Source organism: Eurosta solidaginis, chromosome 5, assembly GCF_040869045.1.
Source record: "Eurosta solidaginis isolate ZX-2024a chromosome 5, ASM4086904v1, whole genome shotgun sequence".
Classification (NCBI taxonomy): Eukaryota; Metazoa; Arthropoda; class Insecta; order Diptera; family Tephritidae; genus Eurosta; species Eurosta solidaginis.
In genome coordinates this window covers 56,619,983-56,646,490 of record NC_090323.1, presented here as the reverse complement: position 1 = coordinate 56,646,490, position 26,508 = coordinate 56,619,983, and the positions used below count along the sequence as shown (strand labels likewise).

Here is a 26,508-nt window from a genome sequence, read left to right as displayed (position 1 = left end):
ATGGGCTTGTTGAAATATTACACACAATCAAACAAGTAACAATAATAATGATGTGATATTAAAGTAAAAAAAAAACTAATTCGACGAGTGTAGAAAAAATTACGTTTAAGTAGCAACAAAAAAAAAAAGCATTGTTGTCATATAAAGTATTTATTTATACGCTTCGGCCATTTTTAGTTACGTTTACGCCACATAAATAATACGTACATATGTGTTCGTGTTTATAGGTACGTACGTAGGTTTGCTTTGGATTTATCTTCACACACGTATACATATATGTGTAAGTGTAGTGATTTAGTACTCAATTGACTGTGAAATTTCCTGCGCTTTGCGCTCTTTCTGTATAAAGAACTCTCGATTTCAGCTATGTATTTATCCAAAGATTTTCTTTGTTTAATTGTATTACATGCTTAGCAAGATTTTGTGGTTATTATTTTTTTATTTTTCAACATTTTGTCCTTAGTTTAACTCTACAAATTAATATACGCTTCGTCGTCTGTTAGTCTGCTTGGCTAATAATAAATAATTTTCGTTTTAATTTACACCATTTGCTTTTCTTTTAAATGGAACGATTTTACATAGCGTAAACAAATGTATGTGTGGGTAAATCGGTTGATGAATTTTTTTAGTTAATTTCCAAAGTTCGGTATTGAAATGTGCTGGTATGCGTATTGGCCTCGAACGGTGTCTTTTAGAATATGCATGTTGTTTTAATAAAAACTTACCAAATACACGCAATATATATTTGTATCACTTAGAAAAACGGGTACCGGTGCATATACGTAACATGTTTTTTTAATTATTCGTTAAAAAATAACGCAGCTGGTATAAGCGTGTTTAAAAGCTTGAAACTCCCGCCGCTAGCGTGAATTTACACTTTAAGATCATCACAATCGCAGGTAGACATTTTCGAATTTTGAGCAAAGTTCTTGTAAATTTTTGGGATAAAAATGCCAAAGATGACTTAACTGCGTCCTAACTCGACTTTGGTTCTTATTTCTTGTTGCCGTAGATATGTAAAAACTTTCAGGTTTAGTCGATTCTCCCCAACACGTCTTTCACCTACATTTCAAATTTTTGGTCTTCTGTTCTTTCGTTCCACTGTGTGGGCTGGGCTGCTGGTACGTCTATTATATTTAGGCATAACTTTCTATTTTATGACATTTTGTTTTTCAGAAAATATACTTACATATGTATGTGAGTGTATGCAAACACATGACTACGCAATGTAGCAACAACAAGTTATATCTCATATTAGTGTATTTATTCACTGCCTGTCTGGTTGATGGCAGCATTTTTTGTTTTCGAGTTTCCATTTAATGGATTTTAATGGGTTTTTTAGTTTTAAAATTTTTATTGCATTTTTTCTTTTTTAAAAGCTTTTTTTATGCAGAGCATTTAAAATTTTTAATATATTACGAAATTCAATCAGCGCATTGAGAAATGCTAATAGGTCTCTCTATTATAATCAATTATGTTTTGCAACAACTCAATGCAAAGTTGTAACAACAGTCTTCTGAATCTTTTTGTAGAAAAAAGCTAAGTCTTAATTTTCAGAAGAAAATATTTTCTTAAAACAAGAAAAAGGAGTAATTCATCTAAAAAAAAATGGCGAGTATCAAGCACTAACGAAGCTCATCTATAAACATGCAGGTTTACGTCTAGAAATCTAATGTATTTTAATCAAATAGAGCTCGCCCAAGGGTAGGGGAAACCACAACAGATGTACATTTCCAAAAACAAATAATTTCAGAATTTATTTATTTTTATTTATTGTTCCATTATCTGCTTATTGTCGATAGCAAATTAGTATTGTCAAGTTATCGGTTTGTTATAGTGTTGTTATCGGCGAGTTACAGGCTTCTTTTTGGTGTCTTATAGGCTTGTTATCGATACATTAAGTTAATCGGTATATCGTCGGCTTATATTAAATTCCCTCTACCAGCAAAAACACAGTTTTTTGAAGAGCAAAAAACCCGTTTTGGCAGCTATATTGTAAATCTTATCTTATAACTTTAAACGAGCAGTTCTTGTTTGTTTGTATAGCCGAACGATCTCGGGAACGGCTCAACCGATTTAAACGAGATTTGGCACAGAGATAATGTATCACCTTCTAAGACTTCCTACCTAGGTGTTGCCACTCAGAATGTTTCGCAAGGTTGGCATCTATTCGAAATTAAAAAAAATTGCATGAGATATGCCGATATGGGTATCAAACGAAAGGTATTTCACTCCGCATTACAATAGGGGCATTTTTGAGTAGGGTTGCCACCTATTCGAAATTAAAAAAAAAATTGCATGGTTATGACGATGTGGGTATCAAACGAAAGGTATTTCACTCCACATTATAAAATAAAAAAAAATATTTATGAGTAGGGTTGCCATTTGGGGTTGCCACCTATTCGAAATTAAAAAAAAATTGCATGGGATATGACGATATGGGTATCAAACGAAAGGTATTTCACTCCGAATAGGGTTGCCAGTTAGGGTTGCCACCTATTCGAAATTAAAAAAAATTGCATAGTATATGCCGATATGGGTATCAAACGAAAGATATTTTACTCCGCATTACAATAGGGACAATTTTTAGTAGGGTTGTCATTTAAGGTTGCCACCTATTCAAAATTAAAAAAAAATTGCATGGGATATGACGATATGGGTATCAAACGAAAGGTATTTCACTCCGAATAGGGTTGCCAGTTAGGGTTGCCACCTATTCGAAATTGAAAAAAAATTGCATGGGATATGACGATATGGGTATCAAACGAAAGGTATTTCACTCCGAATAGGGTTGCCAGTTAGGGTTGCCACCTATTCGAAATTAAAAAAAAATTGCATGGGATATGACGATATGGGTATCAAACGAAAGGTATTTTACCCCACATTACAATAGGGATATTTTTGAGTAGGGTTGTCATTTGGGGTTGCCACCTATTCGAAATTAAAAAAAATTGCATAAGATATGCAGACATGGGTATCAAACGAAAGATATTTTACTCCGCATTACAATAGGGACAATTTTGAGTAGGGTTGTCATTTAAGGTTGCCACCTATTCGAAATAAAAAAAATTGCATGAAATATGCCGATATGGGTTACAAACGAAAGGTATTTCACTCCGAGTAGGGTTACCATTTAGGGTTGCTACCTATTCGAAATTAAAAAAAAATTGCATGAGATATGTGTATCTACCGAAAGGTATTTCACTACGAGTAGGGTTGCCATTTAGGGTTGCCAACTATTCGAAATTAAAATAAAATTGCATGTGATATGACGATATGGGTAACAAACGAAAGGTATTTTACTACGCATTACAATAGGGAAATTTTTGAGTAGTGTTGCCATTTAAGGTTGCCACCTATTCGAAATTAAAAAAAAAGAAACGTTGCCAGCACAAGGAAACGTTTCCGAGCAAAGCTCGGTCGCCAAGGTACTTGGTAATAATATGAAGTACCCCAATGGATGATAAAAGATCACGTTGCGTCTGTTGTCCTAAACTCAGCTTAGCTTAGTTCAAAAGTCAAAGAGAGGTTTTTGCTTCTCGAATGGAAATTACTATTTTTTTTTTTAAATATTGTTGCAGGAGGTTATTGCAGAGCAATAAAATATTAGTGTTTTGAATGCAACGTTCATGTCGAACTATTTTTTGAGAATTATGCCTTGCTATAGTGTGTAAAGTGCTAGAGTTACATATAGAAGGCCATGCTGTTGGTTCTAAAGGCATGTATTATCACAAACGTTAACCGCGGACGGACGTACAGACGGAGCAGGCGCAATCAAAATATTTTTCGACACTGATAATATTGTAATGAACTTTAGGGATTTCCTGTTAATTATACACCTTCTACTAACGTTCGAATCGCTGAAGTGTCGAGTAAATAACTCCAATATTCAGTATTGCAAAATGGTCTTTATTTAAACTAATTTGGGAGTAGTACAATTATAATTTACCAATAGCGTGTTTAAATCAAACTGATTAGTTATTCCTCAGCTTTCGCTGCTTTTATACTCTCTACTGCCTCGTTCGCATATTTCGCCTAAGGTCTAGAATTTTCACGACATTGCCTTCTGGTACAGTATCTCATACTTGGTTATTTATCTATATATACATATGTGTATGCGTGATTAACAACTTCTGTTCTTAGCTGATGACTACATATGTATATGTCGCATAATCTCTTCACTTCGAGCTGTTGGTTATGTGTGGAATATTCTTCGTTGCCTTGTACATGAGTGTGGCTACTTGCTTGAAAGTGTACATGTACATAAGCGCGACTGCTTGCTAGTTTTGTTGTTGTAAATAAACACAACAGCATAGTTGTGCTAACATTCGCCACATAGACGGCAGTTTATGCCTGTCTCAACCCTATAACACCACTACACCATTATTTCAAATGGAATATAGATGAAAAGATAGATGATATAGGTATGAAAGTGTATACGGATAGAGGGGTTTGGTTCTTAGAAAAAAGAATTTTTTGCTAACAGAGAATTTTTAAAACGAAAATAAATACCATTTGAGCTTAGCTTTAAAGCAGGCATTAACATCATACATGATAGGTGAGTTAGGGATAATTTTACCATCTAAAACTCATTTTCGTTTACAAATCAATATTATGCAGATAGCAAACTGGCAACACTTCGAAAAGAAACAGGAAACTCTTCGGTCACAAATCAAAAATTTTTTTAAAACAAATCGATTACTTTCGATAAAAAATCGATGAAGCAGTGCACACTCGAATTGCACTTACACATCGATGACTTTTGATAACAAGTAACATTTTGATAAATAGTCAGGAAATTTCCTTAAGTAAAACGTTATTTTTTAAACAAATTTATAACATTTCGATGACAACCCGAAAACTTTTCGATAAAAAACGGTAATCTTTCGATCAAAAATTAATGGCAACAAAATAAAATGTCAACAAATTGGAAGAATTGAAATGGAACAAAAATGCTTGTTGGGCTAAGACTGCAACATAATTTTTATGTAGAATTAAACTTTTTAAACTCATTTATTTATAATAAATATTTTTATGAAACAGGCTAACAGTTAATACGTTTACTGTGTTTAATGTAAATTCAATGTTCTATGGATTCATTTTCCATACGTTATTTTAAAACACAACACTTCCTCATACAAAATGAATATTTCGGTGTGCGAAATGTCAAACATTGACAATATTCAGAACAACAGTAGGGATGAATTTTTCTTCTTTACAGAGTTGCATGTAATATGCTAATGAGATGAATACAATCGAAGCCGCAAATATGGCCAGATTATAATTTATTAATTTTGATATTGTGAAAATGCCAGGACATATCATTTCCCGGCGGGACACTTTAAAATTTGTGAAAAATACGGGATGTCCCGGCCAATACGGGACATTTGGCAACGCTAGTATGTATGTCGAATTATGCAAAGCCTCAAACTTTATTAAAATTCACTTTATTCAATGAAAATACCAAACCAGCTAGCTAAGGCGAATATTTTTTAAAGTATTGATTTAATATCGTGTTTTTGTTTAATTAAGCTATTTAAAGCAACACTCTACAATCTCGAATTTGCATATCTCTTGTTATATTTTGCAAAAAGAAAAATGTATGAGGAATAATTTCAATGCTTGCAAAGAATATATGAAAAAGATATATTTTTGTTATTGAAGTCATTAGCCTGCGAGATTAAAAAACAATGCAGCATATTTAGTAAATAAATCTTTTTAGATGTCTGAGAAACCGATTATGGTCACAACTAAAAAAAATTTCACATAACAGGTGAGAGGTGCAAAAATAGATAATAGACTAACCTGTTATTATTGTCATTGTAAATGTAAATATAGTTGGCTGACAAGCTTTATAAGAAGCGCGCTTAGCGAAGTTTAAACACAATTTATTACGCCTAAATTAACAGCACATATGCAGAACTAGAAACGTAAGCATAAACACAAAAAAAAGGTGCTTAAAACTTCGCAAGATATTAAGCTATTGAAATTATGAAAAATGCGATTAGCTTCTAAATAAGCACGTTATTGCTGTTGACAGACGGGTACCAGTGCGCATACCTAACGTTTTCATAAGAAGTGTTCTGCGCAAAACTACGATCCACAGTAGTAGTCGGGGTTGGATCATAGGGTAAGTATTGTTGTGCAGAGATGTCTAAAAGAATTAAACAACGCCGAGGGTGTGTTATGTATATTTTATGACATCATATGAATGGTATGATTTGATCCTTACTAAAGACTTTGATTTTGCTTTTTTCAGGTCTTGAGCCCAGGATTTTCGGTGCGGTACGCGTGTTGTGCTATGGTGGCTACTAACCATTAATTACCAATTTCAAACAAAGAATACCAATGAAGACTACTGAAATAACAGATTTCCGTCAACATTAGAGTAACAGTGCCTGTATATGACAGAGATATCTGTTGCACCATAGTGATAAGAACAAGGTAGGGAGTGCCGTGAATGTATATATGTCTCTTTAAAGCCCCGTCACATAAGGATTTTTTCATATAGATGCGATGATGAGTAAAATGCACGTATTTTTATAGAAAACGGCAGATCGAGCGACACTGGCACCATCTGACATGAAAAAGTAGCCAACTTCCAACTTTTGCTGCAAGCAAAGCATAAGAAGAAGTTTTTTTCCTTGCATAGTGACAATTTTTATAACAGAACTTCGCGAATATGTAAATGGGCAAGGCAAAATAAACATTAGTTGCCAAGTCTGAAGAAGAAAATCATACATCTATATTGGGTCCCAGGCCATACGGGAATAGATGTGAATGAAAAATCGGATGAGCTAGCTAAAAAGGGCGCATTCTTCCAATCTTTGCACAAAGACGCCCCAATTAGATTAGGCGAGATTAAGAGCAGGCGAGAGTTGAACATGACCGACCGAGCGGGAAAGGCGTTGGGCTGTAAAGTGTCCAAGATCATGTGTAGGCCTTACAACCTTATACTAAAAATGTTGCTTCTATAATTTAAAGAAGAGGAGAGAACAGTCGACTCATGACGGGTATTCTGACTGGACACTGCCTTCTGGCGCCACATGCCTTTCAATTACGCTTGGTCAGTGATAGCAGATGTAGGAAATGCGGGTTGAAGGTGGAAACGATCGGGCACGTTTTGTGCTCGTGCCCTGCGCTTACCAGGCTAAGACTCCAGCTATTAGGGATGATACAACTGTCAGATCTAAAAGCAGCAAGTGGCATAGGTCTTAGAAAGCCAACAGGACGGAATTATTTCATAACGTAGGTACTGATTTTTGATAGGGTTTTACAATTTGGTCGTTAAATAAACTTCTGGTAACATTATGGACTCACTCAGTCTATGTGAGGTCGTCGTGAACCCTACATAAACCTAACCTTACCGCATATTAATGCTGATTTATTATTGCAACTCACATCAGATTTGATCGCGTCTTTTATCTGTAAAGCCACAGACTTCGTTAAGTGGCACAATGCAATATGAGAGTACGAAACTAAATTCAAAAAGAAAGAACAAGCCAGAAATGGAAAGAATACGTATTTACAAAATTTCTTTGGAAATTAAATAGCAATACCGCTCGATAACCCGAAGTAAATGTACCTAACCCCATTTCAAACCCATAATGTCACCGTATCATTACTACGACATAAATGCCGTCATAAAATGTGTCAAAGTTTATTATTGCTCTCTACACGGATCTTTAAACAAAAACACACGACTGAGTTGACTAAAGAAAAAAATTTAAGTGAAATTGATAAAAACGGAATAGCAATAAGAAATCGTAAATATACAAGTGAGTGTGGGTATTATGCGATAGAGTGCACTGAGGCAGGATTCACTTACTGGGTGGCAAGTTAATAAAAACGTAAAAAGCAAAGAAAAAAAAAAGTCAAGACACGTAAAACTAGCACGAAATTACAGTACGTAACAACGGAAAACGGAAAAACAAGCATACAAATAATAATGACCAAATACAATAGCAAACAGCAAATAAAGCGCCTGTCGAATGCGAGAGAGGCAACAAAGGAAAATGACATATTGTGTGAGGAAGAAAAAAACTATTAAATATACATAAAAAAGTATGAAGTTGCGCCTAGTAGAAGAGACAAAGCCAGAAAGTATATGAAACGTGCGAATTTTACTATGCGTTTTTATTAGCATTTTTTTTTTCTCATTTTTACTTTTAGTGCTGACTGTCTGCGGTGTAACCATTTTAATTGCAATTTCAATTGTGACTTGCAGCACTGAGTGCAATAAGCATGTAAAAATCAATATGCAAGCAAGGCAGGAAATAATTTAAGCTTTTATTATGTGCGCATGTGTGTGTGGTGTGCAAATTTAACACTGCCTACGTGTATATAGCAAAATAAATTATATGTTTGTGCGCCTATTGATAGGCTATAAAAAGAAGTTTCGACATTTGCACGCTGAAGTTTAAATGAATTTTTACGCCTACTTAAAGTTAACGCGGAAATAACAGCCTCATAAATAGGTAAGGTGACGAAAGGCATACAAAGAAACAGCGTATACAAAATTTTCTAGTAACTATGACCTGAAGTCTGAGTTGCAGCGACTCTGAGTACCTACTTGGGCAGACATTATATGTAAGCTCTATGCATTTTTGGAATAAAAGTTGTGATAAAAGCATAGATGTGGGCGGCATAACCTAAAATTTGGTTTTTTTTTTAAGTCAACATTATTATGCACATCCTTGTTTAGTTAAGTCTACTTTTAGGCTTGTGTGATGAGGTACAACTGCTGGCATAAATACTGTAATAAAAGCTAATGAGAACTGATATTGGAACTGTTCTGCAAATGTTTGCTGTTTACCTGGAAAATTCCATATATTTTTTAAGTAGGCTAGACACAATTACCAGAAAGCTGTCAGTTTTGGTGACCATTATTACTATGCTTCTACTTAATGTTGTCGATACTCAATCATTAAACGGAATTTCTTATAGGCACTCTGACGGCGGTTGAGTTCTCTGTGGAATAATTAACTGAAGGAAACTCAGCTTAAATCTAGGTTCAGTTAGGTTGCACAGGTGGGTCAATAAAGACCTCACACAGACTAATAGTGTAACCAAAAAAAGTTTGACGACGAAAAATCCCCAATTAGGTACCAGTACTTATGTTATAAAATAACATCCTCATCTTGACAAATACTAGAAGTTTTCTAGGATCTAGCTTGCTGTCTAGAGATCTGGCAGCTCAGCACGCACTTCCTGCATCTGCTGTTGCTGACGAGTGCTTTATTATAAGCATGTGGCATCATAAGGCAATGCCAGTTAGTTTGCGTAGAACCTTAAGTCTTTTCGCTTTAGAGATATGAACAATTTTAGCAGTATAATATCGTGGGACATGCACATGACCTTAAAACTTTTGTAGCGCCGCACTTCTACCCCCGATTTTTTTTTGCTTGATGGATACTATAGTAATCTGGCAGATAGGAATTATTTATTCATGGACCAATAGAGTAAACAGCAGACCCAAAACTTCCGCTTATTTGGAAACTTGGGTATATACATACATATCTGCATATTATGTTCTGCCATACTCGCAACCTTGTGCCAAACCTCTGTTGTGGGCCCAAACCTCTTTCGAAGCTCAGGCACCGGACTATGTAGTCCGTTCGCCCTATATTAGATGACATTATACTGTTATGGCCATAACACCTGTACTCAAGCTGCTCCGAAGCCTTAAGACTAATGAATCCAAAACGCCAGCTGACCACAACAGCAGGTGATATTATGCGCTTTAGTAAAACTATCAGAATAAAGGAATGGCTGGCCAATACGGGACTGAAGTTGGCTAGCCAAAAGACAGAAGTGGTATTAGTAAGCTCCAAACGGTCGGCGAACGAGTTAGTCTTAACAGTTGGGGATCATCAAATCACCTCAAAGGATTCTCTAAAATACTTAGGAGTGCACGTTGACTCTAAGTTAACTTTCAAAGAGCACTTTAGAGCTGTGGGAGAGAAAATTACCAAAGTTAATGGAGCACTTGCGAATGTGGTCCGAAAGCTACCCGTCAGCTATTGTCCACAGTAACCAGCTCGATAATACTATACGAAGCGAACCTGAAAAATTAATCAATACTATTTTTACTTATGAAGAAGTTTCGTCTGTTTAGGTTCGTTTAATGAATAACAATAATATATAATAATAGCTTGGACCATCCGTAGAAGACACTAGCAATTTGCCTATGTAGACAAGCAAGTGATCCTTATGAAAGTTTAGCTTTCATTTTATAGCGCCCACATACTAATAAATGATGAATATACTCCAAAACGAACGGATATGTTATCAGTTAATTTTTTCATGAAACCCGGACCCCTCTGCTTTTCCAAATTTACATATAGCTTAAATCGGCAACGTAAACAGTGAGTAGCTGGAAGCCGGCTGGATACAAGTGCTGGCATAAGCAAAATCAAAATACTTTAGAACGCTTTTTCTAAAATGGGGTTGCAACAACGCAGTGTGTTGAAAACTCTTTGGGAGTATTTCTGCCATGAAAATCTTGTCAGCGAAAATTCATCGGCCTTGCAGAGGCCAGACGCAAAGCGCGAGAGAAGTTCGACCTAAATCTCCCCAAATTATTATTTTTTAAAGTAGTAAACCTTGGTCCATATGGCCAAATGCCCGCAGCTTGCTACTACTTCGAGAATTTTTGCAATGAGTTAAGCTGGCAGTTTGCATGTTTGGGATTTTAAGAGCTACATCAAAACTAGGGTGGTCAACTTAAGACTGTTGCTGAGATGAGAGCAGAGTGTTTGGATACACAGTAAATCCAGAGAGTTTAATAAGAATCAATATAATGCTACTCGTGAAAGAAAACGACCACTTTTGCTGAATAGATATTATTTAAAACTATTTTATAGTAGGATATTTCTCGGAAGACTCTGGAATCCTAAAACTCTTAAGTGTATAATATATCTAGTTTTATTATATTGAACGTGCCCATAATTTATCTTGTAAAAGCACATACATAAATTCTGTTTTATTGAAATATATATCAATTAAAATATTTCTTTACCCACAAATATCAAAAAAAAAAAAAAAAAAGAATTTTAGTAGGTATAAAATTTATGCACGTTTATTTAAAAATTCTTGAATATTTTAATAAATAATTTATACACACACAAGCGCATACATACGTATCGCACACATTGTACTCGTTTTTGGATGACCCGCAGCGCTTGTAAAACAGTTTGGGCTACCAACCCACAAGGCGGATGTGACTACAATGTGGATTCCAGATACGCATCATTACTAAATATTCTTCATTTTATCTTCGATATTAGCCATTTAGTTAATGGGCATTGAATAGTTTGCGCTATTTATGTTTTATCAAAAAAGCAACAACAAACAATTAGCTTATTTTAATACTTTAAAATTTTCAAACAGTGGGTTGTCTCAGCAGTCATACGTGAAACTAAACAAAACTTTACGGTACGAAGTCAACGGCAACAGCAAAAGAAACAGCCCAACAACACCACCCGTTGAGACATAAGAAGGCGTTTTGTTGTTTTTGCTGTGTTTCTTTCAACTAAGTAATGCTGTATTGAAATAGTGGCGGGTGGTTTCTATTTTTGCTTCAGGAATTTTGTAATTCCAAAAAGTGCACACAGATTTAGAAGCACTCTTTGCTCGGTGCACTGTTAGTAAAGTTCCCGTCTAGCGCGCTACAGGAACACATGGGCGTTGTTAAGAATACAAAATATATAAAATTGTTGAAGAGATGACAGATTGAAAGGGTCACGTTCGAGTTGCACGCTTGCGTTAGTGAATGCACAATACAAAATTGAAAATTTAATGAGTGGCAAAGGCCAGTGCCGAAGGTGCGTCAAATAATCTATTTGGTAAATGAGATCTATGGGATCAGGAACAGGAAGAATTCATAAATAAATAATACTGCCTCATTCACTTTTGTCAATCGAATTGTTTAGCCTGACTGAGTTACCAAAAACTATCGAACATCTTTAATAAGCTTAAGTCAGAAAAAGTTTACTATTTTGTATATTATCAGCGGACATTTCTGGGATTACACTAACAAACAATACAAAAACACGAGTTTATTGATATACTCCATTACAAATAGCCTAAGTTTAACATTTTTTCTTTTCGTTTGTGATTGGGCTAAATGAACTTAAGATTTGGTTTCCGCGCGTTGAAATACTTGTCGATAGTTGGGTTTAGTAAAAAAAATAATAATTGGTTTGGTCGGAATCTAAAAATCTCATGGTGTGCTGGCACAAATATTTATATATATTTCACTAGATCTACTTAGTGACATATTTTTTTGGCGCGAAGGGCCTGAAGTTGAATTCTTTTGAGCTTATAAGCCATAAAGCTCGGTTAAACTGCGAACAACAGTAAAAAATCAATCAACTTTCTTCAGGGTTGTAAGAACTAAACGGATCTCTGATTCGGATTCTAGATGTAGAAATTCATTATTATAATTTTTATAATTTAGAGATATTTTCCATTGTATCAGGATTCAAAGTATGATCCCAATTGATGAAATCCAAAAAGGATAGACAATAGTGGTTTTGTATGATAAAATGAACTTATAGCAAGGGGCCCCTATTCACAAAACTTCAAAAAAAAGTTTGCAATGCGAGAAAAAATGTTAGAAATAATTCCAGAACCAACGCGTTTCTGGTGGCTTCGAGCACAAACAGTTTATATCTGAAGACATTTGTTTCACAACGCACTACAGAGTAAGTCTACTAAGGATTGGTGTTTGAAGTGTTCTAATAAGTTTAAGGATTGCATCATTGATATTAGTAAAAACTTTCAAGGAAGTAAGAAACCTAGATTTTTCACTAGCGATCATGTGTTGTATAGTTTATGATGATGTCTGTATCGTTTTCATCCTCTATAGGATCCAACAGAAAATAGCTTTCTGGTTAAACAAGAATAAGATATATAACTTGCCATGTACGGCAGTTTCTCACTCTATCCCTTAAAATGTTGTTGTCAAAATAGCGAGAAGGATATATCGGTATCGAATGACAAAAGCATCGACATGGTAACATAACGCATTGAAATTGATATCCCTAGTGTAGATTTTTATATAAAAACTTACTAAAAATTGCGGCAGTCGTGATGTTGTGGTGCCGTGCTCACTTACAACACCGAGAGTCCTGGATTCAAGGTCCGGGAAAGCGACATAAAAATCTCTAGAATCAAATTTTTTCAGTGGAAAATACTTCGAATGTATTTCTGCTACGAAAACCTTCTTAGCGAGAATTCCATTTAGAAGAGATGCTCAACCTTAATTCTTGGAGGTATATTGCGATTTGTTTTTATTTTTATACACAGCTCCGTCCGTCTGCGCGAACACGATCACTTGAGTAAGTTTTGAGATATCTAATTGAAATTTGTTATGTGGGTATTTGGGCACTTACCTCTCATCACTATATAATATATATGTGAAATCTAATGATAACCACGCCCACTTTTTATGTATATAAAATTTTGAAAAAAAACAAAAACGTGATTATTCAGTAAATAATGCAGCTACAGTAAAAAAAATTGCATGTGGATGTTGATATACTAACGCCTAATCCAAATTTTTTAAAACTTTCAAAAAGGGGCGTGACACCGCCTACTTCTGACAAAATCACGTTTTATTTATTTATTTATTTACTCAGTGCACTGATCGAAAAAGAGCTTTTTATCAATGCTATTTTACCACCGCCTTTTTCTTGAGCAACTGTGCTTCTACGCTTCGGAAGGTTGGACCTATTATGAAAACGCTCGGGACACTTTTTTCCTTTAGAACGAAGAGTATTTCTAATAAAACTGGAAAATCAAATGATAAATTTGTCCACTTTTGATAACATTTAGAGTCAAAAAACTGAAGCTAAATAACTATACTTTAGGAGCTATCAGCGGAGTACTTAATGTGCGGTTACACTCGTACGCAGACACCCTTACTTCTGTTTTTTGAATTCAGTTTGCCAAAGAGGATTGCCAGCTAACTCCCTGCAGCTTTCATGGGCTATCAACTCTTTTAAGCTTTCCCAAGTCCACTGGTCTGATGGCATAATTCCTGTGCAGCTGCAGATAATCCTAAGGTGTGCTCGCAACTGGCTAGATACCTTAGAACCAAAAAAAATTGCAACGCAACTTTTCGATGCAGTTCAAAGGATATCTTAGAACTGCTCTCTGTAATTGTTTGGCCAAAAGACCCTTGAAAGACGCGATTTGCTATGAAGTAATGGATGCTATGAACGCTAAGGCTAGCACCAAGTCCCCGATCGAAAGCTTGTGAAAAGTCAAAACTCCCGTCTTTGTGTTAACAAAATTTAAAACATTTTCTAAAATTTAGATATAATCTGGAAAAAGTCGTGCGCACACATACTAAATTATTTATGCATTTGTTCTTATTTCAATACATTTATAATAGTTTTGTATCATTGAAAATTTAAATTCATATGAATTTACATGTCGTGCATGCTTATCTCAACAGAGGCAATCAGACATAGCACAAACACTAAAGAAGCCGCACTCAACAAGAGCAGGAACCAGATATGGAATAGAGGGTGATACACAAAGATGCTAACTAGACTTAAACGACTAAAACCTTACAAACATATAAACACTTGAAACCTGCCGCGTGCTGCATTCAAACTAAAGGAACACAAAATATTACGAGCAACATACGAGAAGATGAAGGAAGCCTCAAAACTATAATAAGAATAAAAGAATGAATAACAAGATTCAAGAGATGAGCAGCAGGAAAGAAAACAGTTGGAATGAGAGCACAGACAAAAATTTAAATACATATAAGCAATAAAAGTTGAAAGAAGAAAAGACCTTGAACAAAACTAGTAAAATAAGAAAGCTCAGACAAGTTGGCTAACAAACAGTTGCAGCTAAGGATGATGCTGGGGAGTTTAAGTGAAGTCGTATTGTGGAATATGCAAAGAAAGATACCGCGCAACGCTCCATGGTAATGGCAGCAGGAAGAACATGTGATTTTTTGAAGAAAGAAGTCAACAGCTCGTTAAAGTTAAAGTGCTGAAGCGCAACGAGTGCTAAAGTGTTGAGAGTTAGCTGCCTGGCTGGATGGCTGACTAGATGGCTTGTTGCAAGTTTGTGAAGCGCTAATAGGTAAGCATGGAGCGAGGCGCAGAAGACGAAACAACTTCGCAATGTGACAAGCAGGTAGTAAAAATGAAGGCAAAAGGGAGTCCTAACAACGATTTGGTACCGGATGAAGTATGAGAGTGAATTGGGTAGAAGTCAAAATAGCTGTATATGCAAATGAATAACAATAAAAAAAAAAACAAAAAAAAAAAAAAAAACAAATAAAATAAATAGCAAAGCGAAAATAAAATGTGCTAACAAAATTAAATGTTACAAAGAAGAAAAAAAGGTTAAGCAAAATAAAAATAACAAAATTGTAAAATAAAGGATTGTAGTTACTTACAAAGGTACAAAATTTACGTTTCATCAAAAAGCAACCCAAAATAAAATTCTTGAGCCGTGGCGGATACTAAAAAGCTAAGGAAGTTTGAACTTCAGTTTGTCGAAAGTCAAAAGCAAAGTGCTAACAATGGGCAACAAGTCGCTTGAAGGAAAATACAACAAAAGTAGCAGCACGAGACGTTTGAACCAACGGTGCTTCACTACGGCAACCACAATAATTGTGCGGATTTGAGAATTTTCGTTCTATTCAGGATTAAAGATTACTGGTAGTGGAGGAGAAAGACATTTTATGTAAAAGCAGAAGTAGTCTTGCAGAAAATGTAAAGAAACTGAACGGAATGATGGCAATAACAAATATCATATCCAAACGAGCTTATAAAATATATGTACAGTGGTGTGGTTTTGCCATTTCACTAGGCAAATTTTTTCGGGAGAAGTGATTTAATTCAATCTAGATTAGGAATAAATAATGGCGAAAGCAGCTCCCGCGACAGTTTATGTGGTGGCACAATGCTGATTTCATCTAACGCTATTCTAGGAATTATGTCGTTTCAATGGGGTTCGTATTACAAAAGGGGAAGGACAACCCAAATCTCCATCGTCTTAACGTCCACTGCGCATGTTGGACACCGTAAGGGAATTGATGGCGAGCCTACTGAAGCAACTGACAGGGGGCGCTCTCTCACCCATATCATGGTTTCCAAAAAGAGGGCACTTCACAATAGGCGCCATAGAGGAAGTTATAGACGCAGTCAAGAATCAGCGCGCCACAGAGCAAGACCGATTGACTTTCTGGTCACGTTGGATGTCAAAAATGCTCTTAGCTCAGCCGGGTACTGTAGTATCTGCCAGAAATAATAAGATACTACCTGAGAAACTATTATGTAAGGTACGAAGTACTAGGTACCAATCTCTCGAAAACATGCCTGAGAGCACCTTCCTTTTCTTTTTCGCTGGAAAATTGGCAGCTGTCATAATATCATCGAGCAGGCATAGCCTGAACTAAACCGGGTCATACGAAGTATAAATATATGGATAGCTGATCACGGTCTTCAGTTAGCAACAGCAAAAAAGGCGATCGTCATCCTCTTGTTGGGAACCAGCAAAAAGAAGTACTTACCTCAACAAAATATGTATGTGGAAGTGAGGGTAGACAGCGTCAGCTTTTTTGAGCAAATTCGAGGAGCCTGCGATAGCACTACGCACACTATGGCGAATCTGAGTTGATTAATGGGAAATGCAGGACGCATACACAAGGAAGCTGCCTGCATTAGCCTAGGATGGATTGTATGCTGTAAACCTTCTTGAAATTTGGGCAGAAGCAAAACTGCCCTCACCTCGACCAGCACAAAGGGGGACTGTATATTGCTTTAGCTTGCCCGTCAGTCTCAGCAGAAGCTGTCCTGATCGTTGCGGGAACTATACCGATACATCTTCTAGCTGAAGTGTCAAAGCAATAAACGACTGCGGAACATATGCTATGCAGGCTCGACAAAAATCGACCCAACGCTGGCAACAACAGTGAAGTAACAGTATTGCAGTGAAGTGGGCCAGTGAAGTAATGCCCGATTTGTGTCCATGCTGAAGGGACTCCAAAGAGAGCGCAACTTCCAGACGACCCAACCGGAGAGTTACTTTCGTAAATACCTCCACAGATTGGGGGAGGTTGAAACCCCTTACCGCATGTACTGCAGTAATGCAGCCGATGTATGCCGCATCTCGAATGTGAACACTTTGCCCAACAATGTAGGAGGGTAGAAGAGACACATGGTTACCTATTCCCGGGCAGTGTCGTCAATAACATTCAAAAGTGAGAGGTGCGGCCAGCAGATATGTGACGCATATACTCCTGGATGACTAGCCCATTGGCGTACGGAGCTATGGAGCTCAGATAGCGCGCACCCATACGAGAAGTAACGCTTAATATGGACCCAAGTACGGGGAATTGTGCGGGCCGCGGGAGGTTACGTTTAATTAGGCAGCTCTTCAAAGGGAGAAAGTACCACACTCGGTAAGTATCGCGGTGAGTTTTAAAACATTTCGGTCAGAGCGTAAAGCTGTATTCCTACCACAAAACTAAAAAAAGTTATGTTTCAAAGGTTTCGGCATCTCGGATGAGTATTTCATGAGATAATGGCAAAAAATTTAAGATTAGGGACTTATATTACCGACAGCTGGCAGACATTTCTACAGCTTAATTTATAAAATTCAGCGTTCATCGGTTCTTTATAGAAAAATATTTAAAATTGCTAACACGACAAAGCGCAATGTGCACAGTCTCCAAAAACTTCGAGAAGCTTCACCGTTTAGTCCAGATACTTGATATCTTGTCTTAATATTTTTGAGACATCTAAAGAATTTCTTCTAAACTTCTATTCAGAAGCTTATGTACTTATACCCACTGTGCACTGTAACTTACGACTGAATGCTTGCTAGTTGCGCCTTGTCGTTGCCGGACCAACCCAACTGCGGAATAATGTCTCGAGTCTATGGTCGAGTTGATGAGTGGATCACTTTGACTGCCATGTTGTCTGGAATTGAAAAATTGGATTTCTCATATGATGCCTTAGGTGTTCAGGGTCAAGAGTAGTCAACAGCAAGCTTTTATTTTATGTGTGCCGCCATAAGAAAAGTACTACATACTACGTAACATCAAGTTGCATCTAGAAATGGGACAGCATGTGAAAATGGAATTGGATTTAAAAACCATTAAACCCACTACAGTCTGATCCAATGTAAATGAGCTATTATGTGAGTAGATGATGCTTGAGTCTGTGCATGTGTAATGCACTACCAATTTTGTTATGGGAATTTTGTTAACATTCACTTTCATATGCTTGTAAAGTTACATATATGCGAGTACTTATTAGGGTGGTTGACATGGTTTAGGAAATTCGAATCTAGAAACTGTTGGGTCCGGATAGCTCGATCCAAGTGAATGGGTTTTTCAGCTGCCTCAGAAAAAGCATTATAGTTTGCGTATATCTCAGAGTGCAAATAGTGAATTTCCAACTTCTCATTTGCAAAGTTGCGCTCATGCTATTAACCTCACAACCACGAGTTGGGCTCTGCAGTCCAGCTCAAATCATGAAGTTAATCAATCAGTTACTATCCAAATTAGATTTACCATTTTGTCACCATCTGACAAGAGGAGCAGCGCCACAAGAGTTGATGAAAACAAATGCTAACACAACAATCCAAACTTGGACCAAAAATCAAGACAGAATATTCATCTGCTCCAGAAAAAAGTTAAATAAATTTGTTACATGTGATCGCCAGCGCTGTTCTCTTAGACTGTTTTTCCTCCGGCTAGAAATTTATCCCTTCTGCCACTTCAAATCTGACATATAAATTGTACCACTGAAAAACATGTATCCTAAACAAGTTAGAAATTCAGTCACTGCAGAATGTTCCACGTACTCACTACACGCCCAAACCACTGGTATAGATGTTATTGACCCGTTCTCTTTAAAGCCTCCACATTTCATCAGGCCTGGCTCTCTAAAGCAGTGGTCGCCAATATTTAAACTGTTAGTAGTAGTTTAGTCGTTGATTAACGAGCTACAAGACAAAATCTAGCACGCATGTTTGTTAATACTCAAAAAATAATGCTTTAATATAATTTAAATATATTATTTTATTGCTAGAGTTTAACGAAAAACTAAAGCAAAATATTTTGTTAACACTAAACAATTAAAACATTTTGTGCAGGAGTGTTTCATTGTAAATTATTTTGTAATTTTTAGAATTGTGTAAATAAACTGCAGCCTATTTCGATGTTGCTACTTTAATTGTTCAGCGACTACTAAACGAAAAAAATAATAACGTGTGTGAAGTGAGCGTGAATAATTCTTTCAAAGAACTCTGCTCTAAAGCATACGTTTGCTTTCTAAAATACATATCTCTTTCAGCATACATTTTGGAGTATGATCAGGTTCAACCACTATGACACTCGAAAATCATGCCCTACAAAGGAAACACTTTTATAGGAGTGCAGTTAAGTCTTAACGAGAAATTAAACTCTTCCCTTGATATTTAATACAGTTTAATATGGCACTCGCATGGGAGATCGTAGAAAAGCAGCAGCAGAGAGATTTAAAACGTTTAAGCTGTATCCTGGTTTACTTGAAACTTTCAGAAAATATGTATCCAATATTTAACTAATCGCTGTCGGTTTCGAAAAAAGTACTCGTATATTCAAACACCCTTATAAGTGTGCAAGTGAATAATAGTTTACCTAGCATATATAATTGAATTGGTTCTGGCCGTTTAAGTTGAAATGTGTTAAATTCGTAGTTTAATGTATTTTACTTAGCACTAAAAGTTATTGCAGCCCAAGTGCATATTTGGCTGAGATTAAATAAGTCCTCTCTTTTCATACCAATAACTTTCATGTATTGGTAATTAAATTCTAGACTTTAAATTGTATTTTTGACTTACCACTTCTAATTCCATTTTGTCGTTGTTTACGGTTTAATTATATTGCGTTTTTTAGATTTTGTAAAATTTGCAGATCTGCAAGAAAAAGAAGAGAGAAAAGAAATTAATTATATAGATTTTAAGGTGTAATTATAATGTCGCATTTAAATTCCTGGAATGCAAATAATAAGTATGCTAACTTAATTTAATTACGCCTTCTCTGCTTGGATTCAATATACACACATAAAGAAATAAACTAGTTTATGAGGGACTTTTTTGCGTTTTCAATATAAAATTCAGAGTCATGCACCGGATGGGAAACATTTCTGCTCAAAAATTCATAAAATCTAAATAATCAGTTGTATGGAATATATGTATATTATACTCGTATGTACGACCAGTCTTGACGCTTTTTATAGACAACGTATATGTCTGCCTTATATGATGACTTCGTTTATTTATTGGTGGGTCTATCTGTTATAGGACTTACAATTTTCGAGATTCGAACCAAGCATACCATTTCATTTTCATGAATATTATATCTTATATTTAAAATTGTCGTGGTTGTGCTCCTCCGAAAAGGCTAGACTGATTCCCATGAAATATTGTGAGTATATTGACTAGGTCTAAAAATTGGATGTTACCTATTTTTTATACCCCAAAATTGGTGCACCCCCTAATTTTTTTTAGACACAATTTTTATACTCAGTTGAGCAGAGCTCACAGAGTATATTAACTTTGATTGGATAACGGTTGGTTGTACAGGTATAAAGGAATCGAGATAGATATATACTTCCATATATCAAATTCATCTTTATCGAAAAAAAATTCGATTGAGCCATGTCCATCCGTCCGTTAACACGATAACTTGAGTAAATTTTAAGATATCTTGATGATATTTGGTATGTAGGTTCCTGGGCACTCATCTCAGATCGCTATTTAAAATGAACGATATCAGAAAATAACCACGCGCACTTTTTCGATATCGAATATTTCGAAAAATCGAAAAAGTGCGATAATTCATTACCAAATACGGATTAAGATATGAAGCTCGGTAGGTGAGTTGAACTTATGACACAAAATAGAAAACTAGTAAAATTTTGGACAATGGGAGTGGCACCACCCAATTTTAAAAGAAAGTAATTTAGAAGTTTTGCAAGCTGTAATTTGGCAGTCGTTGAAGATATCATGATGAAATATGGCAGGAACGTTACTTTTATTACTATATGTCTGCTTAATAAAAATTAGCAAAATCGGAGAACGAACACGCCCACTTTTTAAAAAAAAATTTTTTTTAAATCAAATTTTAAAAGAAAAGTTAATATCTTTACAGTATATAAGTAAATTATGTCAACATTCAACTCCATTAATGATATGGTGCAACAAAATACAAAAATAAAAGAAAATTTCAAAATGGGCGTGGCTCCGCCCTTTTTCATTTAATTTGTCTAGGATACTTTTAATGCCATAAGTCGAACAAAAATTTACTAATCCTTGTGCAATTTGGTAGAGGCTTAGAATCTAGGACGATAACTGTTTTCTGTGAAAAAGGGCGAAATCGGTTGAAGCCACGCCCAGTTTTTATACACAGTCGACCGTCTGTCCTTCCGCTCTGCCGTTAACACGATAACTTGAACAACAATCGATATATCTTTACTAAACTCAGTTCACGTACTTATCTGAACTCACTTTGTATTGGTGTAAAAAAATGGCCGAAATCCGACTATGACCACGCCCACCTTTTCGATATCGAAAATTACAAAAAATGAAAAATATGCCATAATTATATACCAAATACGAAAAAAGGGATGAAACATGGTAAATGTATTGGTCTATTGACGCAAAATATAACTTTAGAAAAAAACTTGGTAAAATGGGTGTGACACCTACCATATTAAGTAGAAGAAAATGAAAAACTTTTGCAGGGCGAAATCAAAACCCCTTGGAATCTGGGAAGGAATACTGTTCGTCGTATTATATATATAAATAAATTACCGGTACCCGACAGATGATGTTCTGGGTCACCCTGGTCCACATTTTGGTCGATATCTCGAAAACGCCTTCACATATACAACTAAGGGCTACTCCCATTTAAAACCCTCATTAATACTTTTAATTTGATACCCATATCGTACAAACAAATTCTAGAGTCACCCCTGGTCCACCTTTATGGCGATATCTTGAAAAGGCGTCCACCTATAGAACTAAGGCCCACTCCCTTTTAAAATACTCATTAACACCTTTCATTTGATACCCATATCGTACAAACAAATTCTAGAGTCACCCCTGGTCCCACCTTTATGGCGATATCTCGAAAAGGCGTCCACATATAGAACTAATGCCCACGTCCTCTCAAAATACTCATTAACACCTTTCATTTGATACTCATATCGTACAAACAAATTCTAGAGTCACCCCTGGTCCATCTTTATGGCGATATCTCGAAAAGGCGTCCATCTATAGAACTTAGGCCCACGCCCTTTTAAAATACTTATTAATACCTTTCATTTGATACCCATATCGTACAAACAAATTCTAGAGTCAGGCCTGGTCCACCTTTATGGCGATATCCCTAAATGGCGTCCATCTATAGAACTATGGCCCACTTCCTCTTAAATTACTCTTTAATAGCTTCCATTTGATACACATGTCATACAACCACATTCCAGGGTTACCCTAGCTTCTTTTTACAACATGGTGATTTTCCCTTACTTTGTCTCCACAGCTCTCAACTGAGTCTGTAATGTTCGGTTACACCCGAACTTGGCCTTCCTTACTTGTTTATTTTTATTTTTCTACGTAACAGTGTTCAAAAATACACACATGAAACTGAAAAAAAAGGATAGAGAAGAATAAAAAGAGCTGGATAATAGAAAAAAAACGAGGGAGCGAGAATGAGAAAGATAGAGTAAGATGAAGATAGAGAGATAGAGATAGTTATAGCGGTGCAGTGAGAAGAAGAGAAAGCTAGAGAGAAAAGAAGGGATGGAAAAGACGGATGGGGAAAAAGAGACGCAGAGAGAGTAGTGAATAAAAGAATAAGGAAAAGAGGGAGAAGGAAAGAGAACGGGGCAGAGTAAGAGGTAAAAAATTACTAAAGGACAGAAGAAATTCTGCCGGGTCTGCTAGTTATATTTTATAGTTTTATATGCATATATTATGTTTTTCTTAAATGTACAAAAATCTAAAGTCATTGCCGTTTCGAATACGACTGAGAGCACAATTGTGCTTTGAAATGTATGCCCCACCACTTTTGTTTCCAAGTTTAATAAATTATCAGAGTACTCTTTTGAAACCGGTTTGTTTTAACAAACGATTTGATTTTATCTACTAGAATTCTTTTTTGGACTAGGTCTCAGCCTCCATTTTTTTTTTTAATTTTCATCAATTTTCTCATCGGTACTGAATTTTGAAGATATTGGCAGGGCCAAATGGTAAAAAAATATTTCGAAAATATATATAGTTAATGAACCATTGAGCCGCTACTAAAAGGGGTTCGGTTTTCGGTCCTAATCATACATTTGTGCACGATTTCGTTTCGGTAAACGGCCCAGTAATTTATCAGAAAAAAGCGGTTTTCCTGTTTAAAACCGATTCATGTCCCTAATAAAATTACTTCTAATAATAATAGCTTGATGTAGTACACCTCGTAATAAATCTCTAGACAGTATTTTTTCATGGTGCCTTCAAATAACTTTGTGTCTTGTTCCCTCAAATACTTCGAAAGTAAATACGTTCACGGCAGGTTGGACCAGGCACTTTCGTATCAATGTGACTAAAATAGTCCATAGAATTCAGCGTTTAGAAGCAGTCTCGAAAGCATCTATATTTATACAAATTGAGCCAGATAATTAATTTGCATTTTATGATAAAATTAATTGTTCATGATCTAGAAGGTTTAATGTGGTCATATTAATCGTTCCCGAGATGGTCGGGTTAGTGCCTTAAGGGCTAATTAAACTTCATTAACCCTAACGCCATAGTCGTAACCATATCCATATCCATAACCATCTCCAATGTGATCGATTAATGGTGCCTTAACCTAAAAATCGTAAAAATTTCATAAAAATGAAAAAAACGCAAAAAATTACAAACATGTTCCACAAAAAATAAATCTCTTAGTTATAACGTATCCAAAACAATGAATAAAATCTACAAAAAGTTATTAAATTCACCAACTCAAATATTTTTAGACTATGGATATGGCGAGAAACCAAAAACCAATTCGTTGGCTATGGTATGGTTATGGCGTTAGCGTTATGGTATGGCACCATTAATCGATCACATTGATTTGCATAAGGTAGGTTCGATCAGCTGTTTTATCTGGCGATGGTTTTAATGGTGGCTTGTTGTTATATTTCATTGGAGTATGGTTTTACGTGGCGGGTCCCAAGCCCAGCGCACAACCCGCTCAGCGGGGGTGAAAATATTACTTGCACGTTTATATAGCGAGCCGCTTGCTTCAAGACAGACGCCCGCTTGCAGCCGCACCTAGAGGTGTACAGACGCTGCCGATGAGATCTCCCCCGACTAGCCCTTAAACCGATTATGTCAGAGTGGCCTAGCCAGGTTGTCGCCTTCTCACATTAGCTCACCACTAAACGGATGTTTAGCGGCTACCCAGAGGGTACTTGGCCGCAAGCGACCGGCAGTAGTGAGCTACTTGAACCGCATGCAAAAGAATCGCTCTGGCCATTACCAGGTGAATGGCGGTCAGAAGCTTTTCCCACTTTCGTGGACTTCTACACACGGCTCCATCCTCCAGCCTTCTTAATATCGCATATAAGGTCCTTTCAAGTGTATTGTGCGAAAGATTGAAACCCACCGTGAACCGGCTGATTGGACCTTATCAGTGCGGCTTCAGACCTGGTAAATCTACCATCGACCAGATTTTCACAATGCGCCAAATCTTGGAAAAAACCCGTGAAAAAAGAATCGACACACATCACCTCTTCGACTTTAAAGCCGCGTTCGACAGCACGAAAAGGAGCTGCCTATATGCCGCTATGTCTGAATTTGGTTTCCCCGCAAAACTTTTACGGCAGTGCAAAATGACGTTGAGCAACACCATCAGCTCAGTCAGAATTGGGAAGGACCTCTCCGAGCCGTTCGAAACTAAACGAGGTTTCAGACAGGGTGAAATATGAAAAGCGTGCAATTACTGGCATATGCTGCTGACATTGATATCATCGGTTTAAATACCCGCGCTATTAGTTCTGCTTACTCCAAACTAGAAAAAGAAGCGGTAAAGACGGGTTTGATGGCGAATGAAGACAAAACCAAGTACCTGCTGTCATCGAGCAAAGAGTCACCGCATACGCGGCTTGGTAACCACGCTACTGTTGGCAGCCATAATTTCGAAATAGTAAGACTTCATTTATTTGGGAACCAGCATCAACACTAGCAACAACATCAGCACTGAAATCCAGCGAAGAATCAATCTTGCCAATAAATGCTTCTTTGGACTAGGTAGGCAATTGAAAAGTAAAGTCATCTCTCGGCGAACGAAAATCATACTCTAAAAGTCACTTATCGTACCCGTACTGCTATATGGGGCAGAAGCATGGACCATGACAACAGCAGATGAAGCGTCTTTGGGAGTGTTCGAGAGAAAAGTTCTTCGAAAGATTTATGGACCTCTACGCGTTGGCGATGGCGAGTACCGAAGAAGATTTAATGATAAGCTGTACGAGCTATACGCAGACATCAACATAGTCCAGAGAACTAAAACGCAGCGGCTGCGCTGGCTAGGCCATGTTATGCGAATGAAAGATGATGCTCTGGCCAAGAAAGTGTTTCTGTCGGAACCCACCTATGGAAACAGAGGTAGAGGGCGGCCCCCACTCCGTTGGAAGAACCAGGTGGAAAACGATTTAAACTCCCTTGGTGTGACCAATTGGCGCCGGTTGGCAGAGCGAAGGAGCGACTGGCGCGCCTTGATGGACGGCCATAACCGTTTAGATGGTTAAGCGCCAATTAAGTAAGTAAGTAAGGTTTTAATGGTGATTTGTTACTGGAACGTGCCGAATCTATATCCGGTAAAATACCATCAACATCGATAATACTCCCCAAAATCTTCGAGGAGTCTCTTTATCGTTAATACAACAATAGGATTTGTTAAATTGTTATTCCATATATTGAAACTTCTTCCATATTCTACAACAAATTTTGCGCATGTTTATCAACGATCTAAATACTTGCAGCAATATTTACTTGTTCAACGCACTCAATTAATTAAACATTTGCATTTTATTTATTAATTAAACATGAAAATAATCTGCTATATATAAATACTAACAACGAATTATGGATAAACAAAAGCAACATTGAATTGGTAAAAGCACAATACAATAAATTTCGTAAAACGTTCACAATTAAAATGCAAAGATAAGAAAAATTATGTGCAAAAGGCAAACAAAATATGTAAATCGGATAAGTAGGAGCGTGCTTTAAATATGAAGGAAGGAAGCGAAGTAGATAAGAAGTAGGGAAGCTTGAAAGTTACTTTATTCTTGTACTATTAACAACTCATTATAAAGTGTGTACTCAAGTAGACCTACATTAAAATTGTGAATTTTGAATTAAGTGTGTAAATAACAGGATATAAATATGTACGCTAATGAGAAAGTACGCAAGTAGTGAAAATATTTATTAAACATTGTA

The 26,508-nt window shown here is 36.4% G+C and overlaps 1 protein-coding gene across 1 annotated transcript in view; it reads right to left on the bottom strand.

Annotated features, from left to right (window-relative positions):
- LOC137252678 (frizzled-2-like) overlaps positions 1-26,508 on the bottom strand; it is a 184,044-nt gene that overhangs the window by 88,091 nt on the left and 69,445 nt on the right. The window contains exon 2 of the mRNA XM_067788725.1: positions 19,867-19,941. The gene's annotated coding sequence lies outside the window, so the exon portion shown is untranslated. The remainder of the gene's footprint in view (positions 1-19,866; positions 19,942-26,508) is intronic.